This window comes from Schistocerca cancellata, chromosome 1 (assembly GCF_023864275.1).
Source record: "Schistocerca cancellata isolate TAMUIC-IGC-003103 chromosome 1, iqSchCanc2.1, whole genome shotgun sequence".
NCBI classification, from domain to species: domain Eukaryota; kingdom Metazoa; phylum Arthropoda; class Insecta; order Orthoptera; family Acrididae; genus Schistocerca; species Schistocerca cancellata.
The window spans coordinates 1,123,274,186-1,123,290,719 of NC_064626.1; positions in this window are offsets into that span (position 1 = coordinate 1,123,274,186).

Genomic DNA, 16,534 nt, shown 5'->3' on the forward strand with positions numbered 1-16,534 from the left:
AAAAAGGCAGTACAAATTTGAAAACTGAATAAATCACGGAATAATGTAGATAGAGAGGTACAAATTGACACACATGCTTGGAATGACATAGGGTTTTATTAGCACCAACAAAATACAAACGTTCAAACGATGTCCGACGGATGGCGCTTCATCTGATCAGAATAGCAATAATTAGCATAACAAAGTAAGACAAAGCAAAGATGATGTTCTTTACAGGAAATGCTCAATATGTCCACCATCACCCCTCAACAATAGCTGTAGTCGAGGAATGATGTTGTGAACAGCACTGTAAAGCATGTCCGGAGCTATGGTGAGGCATTGGCGCCGGATGTTGTCTTTCAGCATCCCTAGAGATGTCGGTCGATCACGATACGCTTGCGACTTCAGGTAACCCCAAAGTCAATAATCGCACGGACTAAGGTCTGGGGACCTGGGAGGCCAATCATGACGAAAGTGGCGGCTGAGCACACGATCACCAGCAAACGACGCGCGCAAGAGATCTTTCACGCGTCTAGCAATATGGGGTGCTTTTTTTGTTTTTTAAAAAAACCCATGTCATTCCAAGCATGTGTGTCAATTTTTACTTCTCTATCTACATTATTCAGTGGTTTATTAAGTTTTCAAATTTATACTGACTTTTTGATCACCCGGTATATTAATGGAATGATGTTCTTTACAGGAAATGCTCAATATGTCCACCATCATTCCTCAACAATAGCTGTAGTCCAGGAATAATGTTGTGAACAGCACTGTCTGTCTGGAACTATAGATAAACAAATGCATAGGCAGTGAAAGAATCCATGTTTTTTGCTGTCTGTGGGTAGAACACAGTATCAGTATTAAGTATGGACGCTTTAAAAAGCAGACACTGTCATTGACACAAAGGGAACGGAAGCTGAGGGAGGTGAAACAAGAATTTTGAGTATGGCCGATAACGCTGCAACGGTTTACGAGACGGCAAAGGAACTGAAAGATTATTTGAAAGCAATGGATAGTTTCTTGAGAAGAGATTATAAACAATTGAATGTCGTCGAATTAAATCCGGCGATGCTAAGTGGAATAGGGTAGTACGAGGTGTAACGGGACATGCTCCTTTAGCATTACTTTTCTTCAACAGTATATTTTTCGACTTTTGGACAGCTCAATACTGTCTCAGTTGTTTTTCTGAAAAATTTCATATAATTTTATACACAATGTTATATTTCAAGCTAAAATTTATGAATAGGAATTATTATTTTGTATGTTATAATCGATAAATACTAGTTCCGAATATACAGCTGAAATTATTTTTTTTAGAAAGATTTGAAATTACGAATTATTTGGTACACTTAAATTTTCTATTATTAATTACGCAATCTAGCATTGTTTATTATGTTTACTTCTGAATTCATTTATGAAACAATTATCGAAACCAATAGAAATTCATTTGTCAAGAAAAACTGTAAACCCTTTGGAATATGTTATTACCGCAGAGTGAAGTAGTAGTAAGCATGTCTCTGATTTGATCGGATGTATTTTTGTATTTTGGGCGAACAGTGTGATGTCAGCTTTCTTGATGTGAAAATTCTAGAAACTGTGTGATATACTAAAATGTGAGAAAACAAATTAACGTAAAAACAAAAATTCTGCAGCAACAACCCTCAAAATTATTTAGATTAATTCAACCACGAGGACCAAAAATGTGAGAATTTCAGCTTCAAGAATCAGACCCCTAGAAAAGAACAACTAGAGCCAACTCTGCAAGAAAAGATAAGTAAATTAAAAAGTTTATTGTAATCTTACTCCTCTCTAATCTCCAGAAAAGACTTTGGTCATTGTGAACAATAGCAGCTACTAGGAAAAAAATGGAAATGAGCGTTTGGCATCATTGGCCGGGAGGCTCCCTTGCGGGGCAGGTCCGGCCGCCTTGGAGCAGGTCTTATTACATTCGACGCCACATTGGGCGACCTACGCGCCACATGGGGACGAGATGATGATGAAGACAACACAACACCCAGTCCCTGAGCGGAGAAAATCTCGGAACCAGCAGAGAATCAAACCCGAGCCTGTAGGATGGCAATCCGTCACGCTGACCACTTTTTTTAAAAATTGTTCTCATTTTTGTTCGTTGCATCTGTTCGGTGCGGATATCCCATGACACCCGTTCAAGTTCAGTGTTGAGCCGTTAACTCAGTTTTTGATTACAGAGGGCAGCTAACCCTCTGACCGAACACACTGAGCTACCGCGCTGGCAGGCCACTCAGCTATCGGGGCGGACAGCCACTAGGAAGGAGGGGGTAGATTACAGAGGACTATTCGGAAAGTAAGGTCCGAAATGGAAGCCACAGTGAAAATCCGATGAAACTTTGCATAGACGTGTTGGCCAGTGTCTCTAGCATGCCTGTCTATCGCATCACGCTGCTCTTTTCACAGCGAGCATGTAAAGGTGCCTAGAGAATAGTGTCTCCCGCCAGCTATGAGCGCCTGTGGGACATTTCGCCTGATTTTATGCAGCTCTCGCGACGTAACTGTCATGTTATTCCTTCTTCACGACAGTTTTCGGCTGCACACTGCAGCGTCAATGAGGACGATCCCGCAACGTTTTCGATGGAAAATGTCTGATCAGCCACTATACTTCCAGCACTTGCTACCTCTGATGAACAGCGATTGTCGATTGCGTTTACTTAAACTTGTGGGCTGACTTTTTTTTCGCGTTCATGAACATTTATTTTTGTACTGACACGTTCCATGACCTTGGAGATTTGCTCCTCAATTTGGTCCTAAGGAACTTGACGCATAAATAAATAAAAATAAGAAACATTTCTCAAACAGAGAATTATTGTAAGTTCTAATATACATTTAAGTCTTTCTTGGAAGTATTTGTCCGGAGTGTAGCTTTCTACGGAAGTGAAATGCGGACGATAAAGAGTTCCAGGATTATTAGATGATTTACGGAAAATTAACACAACGGTCTAAAATGACAAGGAATTCTACACACTTACCGAGTGGGTTTAACGCAGGGCACTTGCCGGTTGTATGCTTTTGGAACTGAAGATTTTGTTTGCGGGGCGTTCAAAAGCATTGTCATCAGCACCCAGACGATAATTCAGCATGTCATTCCCGGGGACACACGAAGGCTAAGCTTACATGCGGAGTAGTTTATAACGCTAAGTCCGCCTCCGAACCCCAGCGCTTTAGGGATGATGCTCGACAAAATTTCACACCCCACCTAAAACTGGTGTCAGTATCGGCGATGATGGTGGGCAGATCTCCAGCCAAAAAGATAAAAAGCAGTACTGCTTTGTTTCGCGCGTCATTAGTATGTTTGCCTTTAAAAGTCCTGTGTAATCTACTGAAATTCATGACATGCTTTACATATGAGACCGGGCCATTATTTAATTAATGACAGATGTGATGTTGTGACTTAAACTGTTTTAACCCTAAGCCGTTCATATGGTCTGTGACTGAAACAAGTAGATGTTTGGGTTTTAAATAAAAAGCAGATGAGGGTCAAAAATGCATTTCATACATTAATTGACGGCTGTTATTAGCCGCCTTCCAAAAATGTTTCATATTATTAATTTTGTGGAGGCTCTTACCCAAGCTGTCACACCAACGACGTCTTTGCTTTGACAACGTTTGTCACAAGTGAGGTTGATATCGAGCGAAGATTCATATACGTGGAATATTTCGTTTATTTCGTTTCTTGCCTCCCTAATGGCTTTGATCTCTCGGAGAAATCAAGATCTCCATTCCATAATGTATCCACGTTCGAGTAACAAGGTCCTCTTGAGACCTTTCCCGCGTAAAATCCATTGACTTCAAAACTGTCCTAAAGAAAGTACCACACAAATTCCACCCTATCTTAGATCTCAAAATTGGAAACACTTTTCTTTACACGTGGAACAAATTTCTGCATCGCACAAAAGTCTCTTATTGTATCACAAATGACACGCTTGTCAAAAGCATCCAGTTCCTTTTGAATGTTACTGCGCCTCATATTAAGGAAAGAATGAAACACCGCTTTAAAGCTTGGATCACATTACATTGTCACAATTTCGAAAAACTCGTATAATATAGTACTTATATACAAAGTCTTTAGGGTGTAGTCCAAGGCACATGAAAAAAAATGAAGAAGCTGTAGAAGACTACTGAGTGCTAAACCAGACTAACCTTTTCTTCTTAGGGGTTCTTACAGACTCGCCAGAATCAGTCTCGGTAAATTTTATTTTACCACGTGTACTGGACAGGCTTCTTCCTGTGTTCATAGCAGCTCACGCAGCCGACTGTGAAGGCGCGTAGAACAGCTTCTTATGGTTTTTTTTTTTTTTTTTTTGCCCTTACCACAGACTTCATGATATTAAGCACTATTTTACGTGCTTGGCTACATAATATTTTACTCCTTTTACGTATAGGAGTGGAAGGGGTTGATAACTCCTCAGTAGGATCAGCATCTCCGATTCGGAAACAATTCTAAAACAGTGCTTATCCACGATACGAAACTCGACACACCGGGAGCAACACAGAATGACAACAGTACCAATGTTGCGCAGCATCCGTGTTAGATGAAGGTTGGAAGAATGCTGAGACAAGTGAACATCGGGTGAAATTCGTACACCTTCTTTCGACTTTCGTCGATTCCGCTTGTCCTCACCAGCCACAGTGCCGTGTCAACATAGTCTGAGTGGTCGGGACGTCTCAGATACCTGTCTCCTGGGGACGTCACACATGGGGCGTTCTCGTTGCTCTCTCTGTTCCACACAGTTGAGGAACACTGCAGTCTTCGAGCACCATACCTGCAGAAAAACTTCTCCATAATCAGGCACCTGTAATTAAATCCACTGTAATTAAATATTTGTCCCAAGAGGCAAACGAGGAACCGAAAACGTCGCTAAAAACTTTGCTTGAGAGGATTTTACGAATCACTAGCTATTTCAGTCGAATGTTGTTGTTCTTGTTATGATATTCAGTCCAGAGACTGGTTTGATGCAGCTCTCCATGCTACTCTATCCCGTGCAAGGTTCTTCATCTCTGAGTAACTACTGCAACTTACATGCTTCTGAATCTGCTTAGTGTGTTCGTCCTCTGGTCTCCCTCTACGAGTTTTACCCTCCACGCTGCCCTCCAATACTAAATTGGTGATCCCTTGATGCCTCAGAACGTGTCCTACCAACCGATCCCTTCTTCTAGTCAAGTTGTCCCACAAATTCCTCTTCTCCCCAATTCTCTTCATTACCTCCTCATTACTTACGTGATCTATCCATCTAATTTGCAGCATTCTTCTGTAGCACCGCATTTCGAAAGCTTCTGTTCTCTTCTTGTCTGAACTATTTATCGTCAATGTTTCACTTCCGTACATGGCTACACTCCATACAAACACTTTCAGAATGGACTTCCTGACACTTAAATCTATACTCGATGTTAACAAATTTCTCTTCTTTAGAAACGCTTTCCTTGCCATAGCCAGCCTACATTTTATATCGTCTCTACTTCGACCATCATCAGTTATTTTGCTCCCCAAACAGAAAAACTCATCTACTACTTTAAGTATCTCATTTCATAATCTTATTCCCTAAGCATCGCCTGATTTAATGTGACTACATTCCATTATCTTCGTTTTGTTTTTGTTGATGTTCATCTTACAGTCTCCTTTCAAGACACTGTCCATTCCGTTCAACTACTCTTCCAGGTCCTTTGCTGTCTCTGACAGAATTACAATGTCATCGGTAAGCATCAAAGCTTTTATTTCTTCTTCATGGATTTTAATTCCTACTTAAAAATTTTCTTTTGTTTCCTTCACTGCTTGTTCAACATACAGATTGAATAATATCGAGGATAGGCTACACCCCTGTCCCACTCCCTTTCCAACCACTGCTTCCCTTTCATGCCCCTAGACTCTTATACCTGCCATCTGGTTTCTGTACAAATTGTAAATAGCCATTCACTCCCTGTATTTGGCCCCTGCCACCTTCAGAATTTGAAAGAAAGTACTCCAGTCAACATTGTCAAAAGCTTTCTCTAAGTCTACAAATACTAGGAATGTAGGTTTGCCTTTTCTTAATATATCCTCCAAGATAAGTCGTAAGGTCAGTATTGGATCGCGTGTTCCAACATTTCGACGGAATCCAAACTGATCTTCCCCGAGGTCGGCTTCTACCAGTTTTCCTTTCGTCTGTACAGAATTCGTGTTAGTTATTTTTCATCCGCGATTTATTAAACTGATAGTTCGGTAATTTTCACACCTGTCAACACGTACTTTCTTTGGGATTGGAATTATTATATTCTTCTTGAAGTCTGAGGGTATTTCGCCTGTCTCATACATCTTGCTCAGTAGAAGGCAGAGTTTTGTTCAAATGGTTCAAATGGCTCTGAGCACTATGGGACTTAACATCTGAGGTCATCAGTCCCCTAGAACTTAGAACTACTTAAACCTAACTAACCTAAGGACATCACATACATCCATGCCCGAGGCAGGATTCGAACCTGCCATCATTGCGGTCGCGCCGTTCCAGACTGAAGTGCCTAGAGCCGCTCGGCCACACTGTCCAGCTAGAGTTTTGTCGCGGTTGGCTCTCCCAAGGCTATCAGTAGTTGTAATGGAATGTTGTCTACTCCCCGAGCCTTGTTTCGACTTAGGTCTGTCAGTGCTGTGTCAAATTCTTCACGCAGTATCGTACCTCCCATTTCATCTTCATCTACGTCCTCTTCCATTTCCACAATATTAGCCACAAGGACATCGCTCTTGTATACAAGGAATAAATTATAGCTACAAGTATACGCGAAGCAGTACTGACCCTACGATTCATGTTAGAAGAGAGGTTAAGAAAAGGCAAACCTACGTTTTTACGGCATTTGTAGACTTAAGAAAGCTTTTGACAGTGTTTACTGGAGTACTCTCTTTGAAATTCTGAAGGTCGCAGTGGTAAAATACATGGAGCGAAAGGCTATTTACAACTTGTAACCAAACCAGACGGCAATTATAGGAGTCGAGGGACATAAATGGGAAGCTATGGTTCAGAGGGAGTGAGACATGGTTGTAGCCTGTCCCCATGTTATTCAATCTCTGTATTGAGGAAGCAGTAAACAAATCAAAATGTAAAGAGAAGAAATAAAAACTTTGGTATTTCCCGATGAAATTATAATTCTGTCAGACAGCAAAGGACTTGGAAGAGAGTTGAACGGAATGGACAGGGTCTATAAAGGAGGGTATAAGATGAACATCAGTAAAAGCAAAACAAGAATAATGGAATGGGGTTAGTTATTCCAGGTGATGGGGAGGGAATTAGAGTAGGAAAAGAGAAACTTAAAGTAGTAGATTTGTTATTTGGACAGTACAGTAACTGATGATGGGTGAAGTAGAGAGAATATAAAATTTAGTGGCTGTGGCAAGTAAATTGTTTATGAAGAGGAGAAATATGTTGGCATAGAATACAGATTTAAGTGTCAGGAAATATTTTCTGAAAGTATTTTTATGAAGTGTAGCCTTGTATGGAAGTGGAACATGGACGGTAAACAGTTTAGACAAGCAGAGAATAGAAGCTTTTAAAATATGATGCTAAAGACCGGATGCGTAGATCATGTAACTAATGAGGTCGTACTGAACACAACTGGGGAGACAAGAAATTTGAGGCATAAGTTGTCTGAGACATCGAGGGATCACCACTTTAGTATTGGAGTGAAGAGTGTGTGTGTGTGTGTGTGTGTGTGTGTGTGTGAGGAGGGAGGGGTAGAAATGTAGAGGGACACCAAGAGGTAAATAAAGTACGTAGATTCAGAAGGACGTAGGTTGCAGTAGTTATTTGGAGATGAAGGGGCTTGCACAGGATATTTTAGCATGGAGATCTGCATCAAACCAGTCGGAAAAACGCGGAGTGCGGAGAAGTGATATTGCTGAAGAGGCTGTAAGGGAAATTTCCAAGTGACATGTTCTTTAACGTAAATTGTCAGTACAGAAGTGCGCTACATTCTTACCACCTTTTTGATTCATGAAATATCCTTCTGGTAGTTTGTGGTCAATTTTATTTTGGATTTTTTAGACTAATAAACCGCTATTTCAAAGCGTATTATTATATTCATCTTTCATACTAACCAGATTTTGGCTTTTATGCCATTATCGAGTACAATGCTAAAGATTGTTAGACAATTACTAAGTCATATGCGGCAAGTCATTCCAAACCAGGTAAACAAGGCTGCCGCTTGCCATGCATACAGCGTCCACCACTGGCGAGGTCTCGTCACTTACCGCGCCTTCCGCGAAGGTAAGTACAAACATTCTTAATTTGTGTGCACCCAACGGCATATCATTCACTACTCGTTCACGGCAGTGCAGAAGAATGAGCTCCTACAGTACATGGCCGCTGCAACCAGTGCACGCTGCCCTTTGATCGCGGCGCTGGACAGGCTGCCTAATCACGACACGGAGGACTCGGGATTCCCGACGTGGCTGGCCTGTCAGGGCGGAGCTGCACCTGCCGCGGGAATGGCCAGCGGACGCGCCGCACGCGTGCCGACGTCAGCGCGCACGCGCCTGCGTGTCCGTGCGGCACGCGTCTGTCAGACAGATGCCACAGCGGGGATGCCCCGCGTCACGTCACTACAACTACAGGCAGCCAATATAGTCTGTGTCGCCGGTAATCTGTGTAGCCTGATAGAAAACCAACCCCACGTACTCGTACAGAATCCAGGGGAAATTAAACTCATCTTAAAAACACACAGTAGCTTCCTATGTACGGAGATGTAATGATTAATTTTTTATAATCTTTCCCTCTCAACATAAGAAACCAACTCCCTGCGGTATTTAGCGGCCAATGTGGCTTATCATTCAATGAAAGGCTTGCCGAACTAAATAGTAATCCTTCAAGAGAGCTCAGATGGTATAGAGCCAGGCGGTGACAAGACCGTCCACTGCTGACAGAGTGGGTCATTGTAGACAAGTGGTGTGGGAGTGCCACTCCACTGTTTGGAATCAAATTTGATGAATTTGAACGATTTCTTGGAGTATCAGTGCAGACTGTCCAATACATCTACAAGGAATGATGCACCATTCACAGTCATGTAACGCGGTGTAAGCAACGAAAAAACTACAAAGCACGAAACTCGTCTATCTTGAAGGGGGAAACCAGATGGCGCTATGGTTGGCTCGCTAGATGGCGCTGCCATAGGTCAAACGGATATCAACTGCGTTTCTTTAAAATAGGAACCCCCACATTTTATTACATATTCGTGTAGTACGTAAATAAATATGAATGTTTTAGTTGTACCACTTTTTTCGCTTTGTGATAGATGGCGCTGTAATAGTCACAAACATAAGGCTCACAATTTTAGACGAACAGTTGATAACAGGTAGGTTTTTTATGGTATATTAAAATACAGAACATTGATATGTTTGAACATTTTATTTCGGTTGTTCCAGTGTGATACATGTACCTTTGTGAACTTATCATTTCTGAGAACGCATGCTGTTACACCGTGATTACTTGTAAATACCACATTCATGCAATAAATGCTCAAAATGATGTCCGTCAACCTCAATGCATTTGGTAATACGTGTAACGACATTCCTCTCAACAGCGAGTAGTTCGCCTTCCGTAATGTTCGCACATGCATTGACAATGCGCTGACGCATGTTGTTAGGCGATATCGGTGGATCACGATGGCAAATATCCTTCAACTTTCCCCACAGAAAGAAATCCGGGGACGTCAGATCCGGTGAAAGTGCGGGACATGGTATGGTTCTTCGCCGACCAATCCACCTGTCATGATATATGCTATTCAATACCGCTTCAACCGCACGCGAGCTATTTGCCGCACATCCATCATGTTGGAAGTACATCGCCATTCTGTCATGCAGTAAAACATCTTGTAGTAACATCGGTAGAACATTACTTAGGAATTCAGCATACATTATTGCACCATTAAACTGCCATCGATAAAATGGGGGCCAATTATCCTTCCTCCCATAACGCCGCACAATACATTAACCCACCAAGGTCGCTGATGTTCCACTTGTCGCAGCCGTCGTGGATTTTCCGTTGCCCAATAGTGCATATTATGCCGGTTTACGTTACCGCTGTTGGTGAATGACGCTTCGTCGCTAAATAGAACGCGTGCAAAAAATCTGTCATCGTCCCGTAATTTCTCTTGTGCCTGGTGGCAGAACTGTACAAGACGTTCAAAGTCGTCGCCATGTCATTCCTGGTGCATCAAAATATGGTACAGGTGCAATCGATGTTGATGTAGCATTCTCAACACCGACGATTTTGAGATACCCGATTCTCGAGCAATTTGTCTACTACTGGAGTGCGGATTAGCCGCGACAGCAGCTAAAACACCTACTTGGGCATCATCATTTGTTGCAAGTCGTGGTTGACGATTCACATGTGGCCGAACACTTCCTGTTTCCTTAAATAACGTAACTATCCGGCGAACGGCCCGGACACTTGGATGATGTCGTTCAGGATACCGAGCAGCATTGATAACACACGCCCGTTGGGCATATTGACCACAAGCCGTACATCAACACGATATCGACCTTTCCCACAATTGGTAAACGGTCCATTTTAACACGGCTAATGTATCACTAAGCAAATACCGTCCACACTGGCGGAATGTTACTTGATATCACGTACTTATACGTTTGTGACTATTACAGTGCCATCTGTCACAAAGCGAAAACAGTGGTCCAACTAAAACATTCATATTTCTTTACGTACTACACGAATATGTAGTAAAAAGGGGGTTCTTATTTAAACAGATGCAGTTGATATCCGTTTGACCTATGGCAGCGCCATCTAGCGAGCCAACCATAACTCCATCTGGTTTCCACCATCTACATCTACATCCATACTCCGCAAGCCACCTGGCGGTGTGTGGCGTAGGGTAACTTGAGTACCTCTATCGGTTCTCCCTTCTATTCCAGTCTCGTATTGTTCGTGGAAAGAAGGATTGTCGGTATGCCTCTGTGTGGGCTCTAATCTCTCTGATTTTATCCTCATGGTCTCTTCGCGAGATATACATAGGAGGGAGCAATATACTGCTTGACTCCTCGATGGAGGTATGTTCTCGAAACTTCAACAAAAGCCCCTACCGAGCTACTGAGCGTCTCTCCTGCAGAGTCTTCCACTGGAGTTTATCTATCATCTCCGTAAGGCTTTGGCGATTACTAAGTGATCCTGTAACGAAGCGCGCTGCTCTCCGTTGAATCTTCTGTATCTCTTCTATCAACCCTATCTGGTACGGATCCCACACTGCTGAGCAGTATTCAAGCAGTGGGCGAACAAGCGTACTGCAACATACTTCCTTTGTTTTCGGATTGCATTTCCTTAGGATTCTTCCAATGAATCTCAGTCTGGCATCTGCTTTACCGACGATCAACTTTATACGATCATTCCATTTTAAATCACTCCTAATGCGTACTCCCAGATAATTTATGGTATTAACTGCTTCCAGTTGCTGACCTGCTATTTTGTAGCTAAATGATAAAGGATCTATCTTTCTGTGTATTCGCAGCACATTACACTTGTCTACATTGAGATTCAGTTGCCATTCCCTGCACCATGCGTCAATTCGCTGCAGATCCTCCTGCATTTCAGTACAATTTTCCATTGTTACAACCACTCGATATACCACAGCACCATCCGCAAAAAGCCTCAGTGAACCTCCGATGTCATCCACAAGTTCATTTATGTATATTGTGAATAGCAACGGTCCTACGACAATCCCCTGCGGCACACCTGAAATCAATCTTACTTCAGAATACTTCTCTCCATTGAGAATGACATGCTGCGTTCTCTTATCTAGGAACTCTTCAATCCAGTCACACAATTGGTCTGATAGTCCATATGCATTTACTTTGTTCATTAAAGGACTGTGGGGAACTGTATCGACCGCCTTGCGGAAGTCAAGAAACATTGCATCTACCTGGGAACCCGTGTCTATGGTCCTCTGAGTCTCGTGGACGAATAGCGCGAGCTGGGTTTCACACGATCGTCTTTTTCGAAACCCATGCTGATTCCTACAGAGTAGATTTCTAGTCTCCAGAAAAGTCATTATACACGAACGTAATACGTGTTCCAAAATTCTACAACTGATAGACGTTAGAGATATAGGTCTATAGTTCTGCACATCTGTTCGACGTCCCTTCTTGAAAACGGGGATGACCTGTGCCCTTTTCCAATCCTTTGGAACGCTACGCTCTTCTAGAGACCTACGGTACACAGCTGCAGGAAGGGGGGCAAGTTCCTTCGCGTACTCTGTGTAAAATCGAACTGGTATCCCATCAGGTCCAGCGGCCTTTCCTCTTTTGAGCGATTTTAATTGTTTCTCTATCCCTCTGTCGTCTATTTCGATATCTACCATTTTGTCATCTGTGCGACAATCTGGAGAAGGAACTACAGTGCAGTCTTTCTCTGTGAAACAGAGGACGAGTTACGTTCTTTGTAGTTTTTTCGTTTGATGCTTATTTCGTGAGATATTTGGCCCAGTCACTATCAGTGGACCACCCTGTATAGAGGGAGACACAGATTGAAATTCGTGGCGAGCCGCATCATACCAGTCAGGTGACGGACGGAGAAAAATCATTTTGAAACACCTCATGAGTACGCAATAAAACAAGCTAGATGAATGTTTAAATTTTCTGTCACGCACAAACTGACTCAGTGTTAGATTGTATTCGATGCGCGTTTAATGGAAACATGAGTACCGTTCTGTTGGTGCAACGAGATAACCGTGTGTTTTACCTTTTCTTCCAAACTACGCAGGATACTGCAGGTAACTAGACAAAACTTACGCTGAGCCAGAATAGTAGCTCGATACTGTCACTCACTTCAAAGAAAAAAGGAGAAACAGTGCACATTACCAGGAATTACAGCTGTTCCGCATATACCAGAGAGAATTGGTCAGTCCGTTTACAACCTGCACCACGCAAGTAACGAGCAGCCCTTAGTGGCTCGCCATCACAGTTTTTTTTATCTTAAATTTCTTTAATGCTCTTTTGGCATATTTATTATTTTATAAAAGACATATAAGTACTGCCAGTCTTTCACAATAATTCCGTACTTATAATTTGTATCACAGGTTTTTAGTCGTAATTCTGTGACCGTGTTATAGACCATTCTTTGGTGTAAATTCTGAGGTAGACACACACCCGTTTAATTCGTTAAAAATTAGTGACCGAGGGCTGTTTTCTTTTAATTGTAACTATTCACGTTCTCTGAACGTGCAGCCATGTACAAAATTTTGAGAGCAAGATCGATTGTTCACGATCGTTGTTTGTGGAATCAATGTTGAAGCCTGCGTGGAAGAATTCCAGGTATTTTATCGATACCACGTCATAAATCTGCGATGCATGGAACTGTCTCCGGTGACGAACGGTCACTGGACTTTTACGTGACACTGTGTACCTGCGAAGAATCACAACTGCCGCCGCCAGGGTCAAATCCTTGGGAACTGTGTCTTGATGACAGCACCTCACAGACTTATGTAACTTCATGGAGACAATGCACCACTCTTTCGCTCCCGAATTACACTGCTGGCATTTCACATTTTATAACCGGGATTCCGACATGCAACAAACGCCAAATTCGCATGAATTGTACTAGATGCTTCAGTAGGCAAATGATTAGCATTTTAGTGCAGTTCATCAAACTAGGTAGTAGTCAAATAGTCTACATTCTATACTTCAGAACCGATTACGCAGCCGGTTCCTAGTTGAGACGTCACATTGAGTAATGGTTGTTTGTGATAAGATCGTGTTATGCCTCACGTAAGGCGCGGTTCACACTGTCCAGGAGAACACGGCAAGTGCCATGATGCAGAAACTTCGCTCAGTGGAAGAGGGGTCAAAATGAGCACATCAGTTTGTCGGCTTATCCATAGACACTCGAATGTTTCTGAGAAAAAGACAGTCAAAGTTTGCGAGGCAGGCCATGTGTCTTTCAGAGAGTAAATAATTCAACGGATGGGGAGAGACAAGTGGTTTCACACTTTCGTGACCCGAGTTTTCACAGAATGTATGTGGTAATCAGGAACCTCGCATTGTTAGCAAATCTAAAGATTGTAATAATACTTAGAAAGTGTATTTTTTGTGCAAACGTATACGTTTTAAATGGAACAATGCCTTATGACATTAACAGACTAAAATTAGGGTGAATTACACTGAAGTGCCAAAGAAACTGGCATAGACATGCGTACTCTGAAACAGAGGTACGTAAATAGTCAGAATACGGCGCTGCGGCCGGCAACGCTTATATAAGACAAGTGGGCAGTTGTTAGATCGGCTGCCGGCCGGTGTGGCCGCGCGGTTCTAAGCGCGTCAGTTTGGAACCCCGTGACCGCTCCGGTCGCAGGTTCGAATCCTGCCTCGGGCATGGATGTGTGTGATGTCCTTAGGTTAGTGAGGTTTAATTAGTTATAATTTCTAGGGGACTGATGACCTCAGTAGTTAAGTCCCATAGCGCTCAGAGCCATTTTTTGTTAGATCGGCTACTGCTGTTACAATGGCAGACTATCAAGATTCAAGTGAGTTTGAACGTGGTGTTATAGTCGGCGCACGAGCGATAGGACATAGCATCTTCGAGGTAGCCACGAAGAGGGGATTTTTTTGTGCGACCATTTCACGCGTGTACCTTGAATACCAGGAATCCGGTAAAACAGCAGTTCCCCAACATCGCTGCGGCCGGAAAAAATCGTGCAAGAACAGGACCAACGACGACTGAGGAGAATCGTCCAACGTGACAGAAGCGTAACTCCTCCGAAAATTGCTGCAGATTTCATTGCCGGGCCATCAACAAGTGTCAGCGTGCGAACCATTCAAAGAAATATCATCGATATGGGCTTTCCGACCAGAAGGTCCACTCGTATACCCTTGCTGACTGCACGTCACAAAGCTTTACGCTTCGCCTGGGCCCATCAGCACCGATACTGGACTGTTGATGACTAGAAACATGTTGTCTGGACGAACGAGTCTCGTTTCAAATTGTATCGAGTGGATGGACATGTACGAGTACGGAGACAATGTCATGAATCCATAGCCTCTGCATGTGAGCAGGGGACTGTTCAAGCTGGTGGAGGCCTTGTAATGGTGTGGGGCGTGTGCAGCTGGAGTGATATGGGGCACTTGGTACATCTAGATACGACTCTGACAGGTGACACGTATGTAAGCATCCTGTCTGATCACCTACATCCATTCGTGTCCACTGCGCATTCTGACTTGGGCAATTCCAGCAGGACAATGTGACACCCCAAACGTCCAGAATTGCTACAGAGTGGCTCCAGGAACACTCTTCTGAGTTTAAACACTTCAGCTTGTAAACAGCGGTAGTCTATACCAGTAACATTTTTTGAATTTTGGACAGGTCAGTATTACCTCAGGTGTTTTTCCGAAAAATTTAACATAATTTTACACACAATATGTTATATTTGAATGTAAAATTTATGAAAAGGAAGTACTTTATTTTCGTTGTTACAGTCTATATGTACTAGCTCTGAATGTATAGTTAAAATTGTTTGTTATAGAAACATTTGAAATTATGAAGTATGTGGCACACTTAAAGTTCCTATTATTAATTACGCAATCTAGTACTATTTAATATGTTTATTTCTGGGTTAATTTTGAAATAATAGTCGAACTTAATAGAAATTCATTTGTCAAGAAAAACTGTAAACCCTCTGGAATATTGTTATTACTGCAGGGTGAGGGAGTAGTAAGCATGCCTCTGATGTAATCGTACGTATTTTTGTATTTTGGGCGAACAGCGTAATGTGAAAATTCAAAACATTGTGTGGTATAGTAAAATGTGAAACAAATGATTAACGTAAAAACAAAAATTCTGCAACGAAATCCTTCAAAATAATTGAGATCAATTTCAGTTTCAAGAATCATACCCCGAGATATGAAGAACTGGGGCCAACTCTGCAAGAAAACATGAGGACACTAAAAGGTTTATTGTGGTCTTACTCCTTTCAAATCTTCATAAAAGACTTTACTATAGTGGACAGTGGCAGCAACAAAGAAGGAGGGGTTAGATCATACGCTGGCCACCATGCTCCCCAGACAAGAACATTGTTGACCATATCTGGGATGCCTTGCGTCGTGCGACTGCTACGGTCGCAGGTTCGAATCCTGCCTCGGGCATGGATGTGTGTGTTGTCCTTAGGTTAGTTAGGTTTAAGTACACTCCTGGAAATGGAAAAAAGAACACATTGACACCGGTGTGTCAGACACACCATACTTGCTCCGGACACTGCGAGAGGGCTGTACAAGCAATGATCACACACACGGCACAGCGGACACACCAGGAACCGCGGTGTTGGCCGTCGAATGGCGCTAGCTGCGCAGCATTTGTGCACCGCCGCCGTCAGTGTCAGCCAGTTTGCCGTGGCATACGGAGCTCCATCGCAGTCTTTAACACTGGTAGCATGCCGCGACAGCGTGGACGTGAACCGTATGTGCAATTGACGGACTTTGAGCGAGGGCGTATAGTGGGCATGCGGGAGGCCGGGTGGACGTACCGCCGAATTGCTCAACACGTGGGGCGTGAGGTCTCCACAGTACATC